Source organism: Haliaeetus leucocephalus, unplaced genomic scaffold, assembly GCF_000737465.1.
Source record: "Haliaeetus leucocephalus isolate CR32 unplaced genomic scaffold, Haliaeetus_leucocephalus-4.0 Scaffold1, whole genome shotgun sequence".
Classification (NCBI taxonomy): Eukaryota; Metazoa; Chordata; class Aves; order Accipitriformes; family Accipitridae; genus Haliaeetus; species Haliaeetus leucocephalus.
In genome coordinates, this window is record NW_010972437.1 from 21,267,431 (window position 1) to 21,273,962 (window position 6,532).

The window sequence follows — 6,532 nt, forward strand, 5'->3', positions numbered from 1 at the left end:
ATTATGGCTGTCTTCTGTTTTGAAGGAGTGGAGAGACTTAAAGTAGTGACTGTACCTTGCTTGTTAACTGGATGCTTAAAACAGTTGCTTGGTGAAAGGAATATGCTGTGTGGTTGTTCCATGAAGCACACTGCAGCACTAAATTAACAAATAGTGTTTCTTCTTGAGGTGAAGGAGTAGTGAATACTGTTCAGTACTTAGTATTGTAATTTGAGGTTGAAAAACATTTTTTAACATGTACTAGATTGCTCTTGTGCATTCCACCTCTGAAGTTTGAAAAAAGTAAGATGTGTTAGATAACAGAATCTCTGTTGGCCTGAGGTTTCACAGGGACTTATCGCAAACTCATTGTCTTCCATAACTAGTTCAACTTGTCAGGCAACATATTGGATTGGGGAAACTGTACTAAATAAAAGGTGCTGTAATCTTCATTCTTGTCAAGTTAAATTCCTTCTTTGTTAATGTTATCTTGTATGTGCAGAAAGAATGGTTAACTGATTCTGGAAATACTTCTCTTTGAACAGTGTAATTAACAGGTATTACAAAGCCAACTTGACAATACAGTTTTGCAGTAGAGGCTGGGAGCCTGCTGTCTTGCAGAACTTATCACTTGAGCTGTATCACCCATGTCTAAAGCCTAAGCACCTAATGAGACACTTGGAGGTGTTACATTTCTGTTGAAGTTTCCTCTTGAACTTCCATGGGTAAAGTCCATTTTTGAATGCATATTATGCATATAGCAAATGAATGTCTGCTTCTGGAGGAAGGCAACTCACTTAGGTTTGGTTTTAGTTGAGACCTAAAGGTTAAGCACTTAACCTAAAGGGTAAACAGCAGTTGAGTTCACATTACAAGCTTATCTAGGTCAAGCCCTTCTGAGGCAGGTTGTAAAAATGTGTCTAACAAAACTGAATAAGCTTTCCTTGCTATATGAATAATGAACTCAAAGCTCGCAATGAGCACCTCAGCTGTATTGGCTCAAGAGACTTGCATGCCTTGACCTTTGATCTCTTTAAAGTACCTGACAGTATTTGATAGGACAGATTAATTTCTGCTCAGAACAGTGAGTCTCCCACTGGTGTTCTTACAGTCCATGTGCTGTTCTCAGGTTATTTTTTTAGCTGGTAAGTCCACCTCAGTGGTGGAGCTTTACTTGGAAGATGGTACTTGCTGCTTCATGGCTTCATACTACATCTCGTCAGTGTTCTGTGCTTGTCACCTTTTCTAGAAAGACTAGGCCTGGAGACTAAATACAGCAGCTTTTCAGTATTTTTCTGTACTTGTGACAAACCTCAGTTTAACTTCCCAGTTATAGCTGAAAACATGATAAACAAGGCAGCTACCTTGGCTACTTAAGAGTGGGCAACAAGCATTCTGACTTGTACCAGGAAAGCAATAAAACTGGTCCCCTGGACTGGAATTCTGTTGCTTCTGCCTCATATGGTGGAAGTGCTTGAATGCATACTGTTCTAAATAGGGGCAATATAATTTGAGGGTCCTTGAATGACTTCCAGGTGTGCTCCACTGGACCTCAATGGACATCAATATCAGGTGGGTTGACTAGAGTGAATAAAAAATGGCACAGAAGTCCTTCCTTGAGATTTAAGGGCTTCCTTTGAGCAGAGTAAAGGGAGCTTTGGCTTCTGATCTAAATGGGTACTTGCAGATCAGGTACATCAAACAAGGAGGACTTTGACAAGAGGGGGAGTGTGTGGCTGCCTGCTAGCTATGCTGTGTAGCTGAGGCAACTGAAGGCTGTATTGAAGCTGATATAGTCTCGCAGCCTTTGCATGTTAGGTAATTAAAGACCGAGTATCTTCCAAAGTATAATGTGCTCTTAAATCTTTCTGGAGCGTGGCTATAGGAAAGGAACTGGATATTTGAAGCTGGAGGTCATGTAAGACTGGACTATGCAATTGCACTTAAGCATTCAAATATTATTCTTGCATAATGGCTTAATATTAAGTCAGGGAACCGTTTACTGATATACGTGATCTTCCATATGTGGCTTAGCTGTGGGTATTCAGGTGCTCCCGTCTTCCTTCTGGTTTGACCAAACATCTATGAAACAAGCTCCTATTATGAGGGGGCCTAAGTCATTATATGAAAAAAGCAGGTTAAGCTCCAGGAATGCAAAGGCAGACTTGACTTTTTTTAAAAGGAGCATCCCCTGAGATGAAAGTACAGATGCAGTGTGAAGTGCATCTTCAATGACTTGTGCCATATGTGTTCTATACAGACTAATATGCCTTTACTGTAATTTGTAGGTGAACACTTAGCTTGATGAAGAGAAAGATATATGCATACATTTACTGGTCATTAAAGTTCAGTAAGATGTTGATAGCCATCTGAAGTTCCAGTTGAATCCTATCTGGCTAGTATAATGCTTAAGAATATTTCAGGTCTAAGGCACAAAGCTACAATCTGGAATGTAGTAAGATGGGGGGGGGAAATGCATCTAACTAAATGCTCACCACAATTTTTTTAAAGCTTTCCAAAGCGTTAACCCAGTACTTCAGGCTGACAGGTCTGTCAATTCTTGCTTGAAAAGAAGATACTCTTTATCAATTCAACTCGGAGCTTATGTAGACAGAAGCTTTCTTTAATTGCTATAAGCATATGTTGCAATGTTCACCTCCTGTTGACTTTTATAGTTGGGAGAAGGCGGGAAAAGGAACAAAAAAGCTATGATTTTCACCGTAATCTCCACACTTCATGGGAATGGCAGGTGTTCCTCTTGGGAGGGGAAGGTGTTATCTCTAACACCAAGAAAGAGGTTTAGTGTAGAGGAAGTGATTGTGATTGCAAGATTTAATAAAACTGCCTCTAAAATATGTATGCTATATTATACAATGTAAATTCTTATTTTCTCTACATAGCTTTAGAGCTTTGTCTCTAACTTGCACAAACATTTTTAATGTCTATAAAACTGGTCACTTTTCATTATCATGCTAATACAACTGATTTGTATTACTATTGATAATAAAAAGAAAAACAGGCATAATATTTGTTTGTTACTGATTTTTACAGCATTCTAAAAGCATGTCTAATCCCCAAATTCTTGAACCAGGTAACCTCTGACTTTCAGTGTCTGGAACTAACCTTTGTATCAAATCTGTAACATGATTATATTACAGGCTGTGGGAAGGGAGGGGAAGAGGAGGTGGCTGGAGACCCCATCATCAGTTTTCTGGAAATGGTCTGCATATGTTTCAGGACTGAACGGGTACAGTAGTTTGATTCATTCATAGTTAACTTTCCACAGCCTACTTGGATCAGACAGCTTGTATCAATTGTGTAAATGATAGAGTTGCTTTCCTATTTCCTCAGTTAGTCTTGTGGCTCAAGTAATAGAATAAGCAACATTGTGTGGGAATATTGATCCTTAGTCTTCTGAGTGTGCCAGACTCAGTTCTCTGTTGGTTTGCGATGAACGAACTGCAGCAGAGAAGCTGAGATGCCTCTGAGGCAAGATGGTTCAGGACAGACCCGCTGCACTGTTATGCCACTTAATCTGGAGTGGCATAGAAATGGGATTCACAGTGAACTTTGGGTGCCATTTCTGCTGCTGCTGTACAAGTTGGAAGCGGAACACCCCCTAGCTGATGACTTCTAGCCAAGGATTACAGCAATTTACATAATCTTGTTTACGTGGTGCTTGCCTGGTGTTTGCCCTGTGTTTCAGACTGCCATGGTGGTTGACATAGCTCTCCTTCCCAGTGAAGTATTTTTTTAAATATTCTGCAGCAGAGAAAGGATGGCATGAAAAGTGTTGTGTAGGGGGCAGGAGAGGGTTCTGAGCACAGTTGTATTACATAGCTCTACCCGAAGCCCAGAATGGCATCTTTTTCTTCAGATACTCTGTGGATGCTTGCAAGGAACAGACAGGCCTTCCTTAAGTCGCAGCAGGATCAAACTGGCGAATGATTGCACATGCACAGCTTGGCTTCTGCCTTCGTGCTTGCCTGTGTTCTGCCCCAACCAGAACACTTAACTAGTGTGGTTCTGTGTGCTAAATGCTCAGAGGATTCCTGGGATGGTACAGGCACCTCTTCCTGAGAACTGTTGGCTCCATCTTGTGGCTTTAAGAGTTAGAAGCTCTACCATGGAGAGGGGCTGTTCAGCATGCTCAGACGAGCATACAAGTAGCTGCTATTAATCTGCTACCTGAATTACACGTAGAAACCCATGCTAACTAGATTTTTCTGTTCTCGTTGCTCTGCCGTATGATTCTCTCATGCAGTAGGAGACCTTGTTCTAAATGCAAATTTTCCTTTTGCATGCAAATGCTAATGTTAATTCTTGCCTAAACATTCTAGTGTGCAGCAGAACACCCAATTTCTCATGAGGACGGTGGCTTTACGATTTCTATGGCATTAAACCAGTTTGCATTGCAAGTGTAAGTTTGTTCTGCTCACTGAGCACTGATTTGCATGCCAGAAAGAATACTTATTGTTCCATGGGACTGTGCAGTACTTCACAAAACATTTTGTTTCTAAGGGTGACTAAAGATGCTGGGGTTTCTTTGAAATATAAAGCCTTAAGGGGGGGAGGATATCCTATTTAAAATTTTTTTTTTACCCCTGCCCCTCAGTCTCTCCTTCCCCCCTCTCCCCCCCAACTACTTAGTGTCTGTTGTGGGAATAGGATCTACTAGGGAAATACCAGCAAATGGCCCCTTAAGCCTTGTAATTCCAAAGGGGGTTGGAGGTAAAATGCTGAGGTAAGACTGAGACCATATGCTCTGCACTTGCCTCCCTGATAAAGATGATTAATCTCCAGAGTTTACAGTAAGTTTCCTTCAACGAGCTTTGTTATTTGGCTTTGAGGCAGAATCATGTTTTTGATATAATCAAGGTTTATAGAGTTTGTTTTTAAAGTCTAGCGTTCAGGGTATCGGAGGCTTTATGCATGTTGGCTTCATAGGCCAAATACCAGAATTCAAGGACAAACTTGTGCATACATGTAGCATTGAGAGACAAGGAAAGTTACTCCCTGCTGCTTAATAGTGCTTTGTTTTTGGTTTAAAAGGAAAACACATACAACAAACTGAACTTGCTGTTTGGATGAGTGTTTCTCAATCTGTGGTCTGTAAGAGTGCTCTATAACATGATTACCCTCCCCACAAAATGATGGCGTTACACTTCTATATGTGTAAACAAGGAAAACTGTGGACTGGGGGAAGGAGTAATTATCTAAAAAATAGCCAAATTCTTTCTTTCTTCTAAATGAAAACCATCATGGCAACATTGCTCAAGATAGCCTGTGGTTTTGCTCCTAAAAGTTTGTTTGGTTCTTCAGTTTTTAGAAAGGCTGATGAGAACCTGAGAGAGATGGTCTGACACAGACCTCCCCGACAGAAGTAACCTTGCCCAGAATGACAGGATTCAGAAATTGGAAGTTAAAACTTTGTTTCTTGCTTGGAAGGTGGAGCTATGAAAACCAAAACCTACTACGCTGCTGAAAAAATGCCTGCAGGGTAGACTAGGTGTTTGGTTTTAAATACAGCTATTCTTCTAGGTAGTGCCGTGGTCATGAGTGTGGAAGAATCTATTTCGCTCTGGGGTCTCCATTTTAATTTCTTTGCCTGCTTGGTTCTTTGTCCTTGGATGTTCGTCTTTACCCCTAGGGTTTCAAATATGCCTAGTTCTACTCGGGTTCAGACAGTTTAACTAAACAAGAGCCCTTCTTTCCTTTCACTCCTGGTGACTGTACTGCAATTAGGTGCTGAGCAGTGCCACTGGATGACAGGCACTTGCATCCCTAACTGTGGCCAGCTGGATCCAGCCCTGAAGACTACAGGACAATGGAGAGTGAATCAGACTATGGGAACAACAACTGTGCACAGAAGGATTATGAGCACTAGGAGAGCTGGACACTTCAGACTTTGCTAATGAAAGCTGCTTCCTACCTGAGGAACAGCAGCAGAATATGTGATTCACCTATTCCTGCAGCCAGGTTAGAGCTTTTTTATGTGGTACCCTGAGTAAATCCATTTGAGCGATGATGGTAGTGCAGCAAACAGTTGTGGAGCAGAGGGTAACACTGTGCTTGTTAGAGTTGTTTTGATTTGCCTTCCCCCCTCCTTCCCCTCCCTGAACAGTAGGGAGGGAGGAGGGCAGGCAGAGCTTCTCCTGCGTGGGAATAAAGGCCACATTTGCAGCTTTGCCTCAGGAGCTTGAAAACCATAAGTCAGGCCTCCAAAACTGCATTTGGTTTAGAAATAATGAGATGCTTTAGAAAATGAACTTGGAGTTTTCTTTCACAGTCTTTTTGTTTCCAAGCCTTTTGAGTACACTTGCTTCATGTTTGCAAGCTTGCTTTCTTCAACAATGATGGTAGAAGTATTTTTTTCAGTGAAAACAAAGATGTTCTTATGCTTGCTGATTCCAGCACCTGGGGCATAAATTTTAAAATATTGTGGCATTTGGAGAGCAGTGGAGGCAGGACATGCAGAACACTCAACTTTTAAGCCCCGTTTCCACTGGGTCACCATCCTCCGCAGTAGGAATCTGAAGGACTGCAAAAGCTG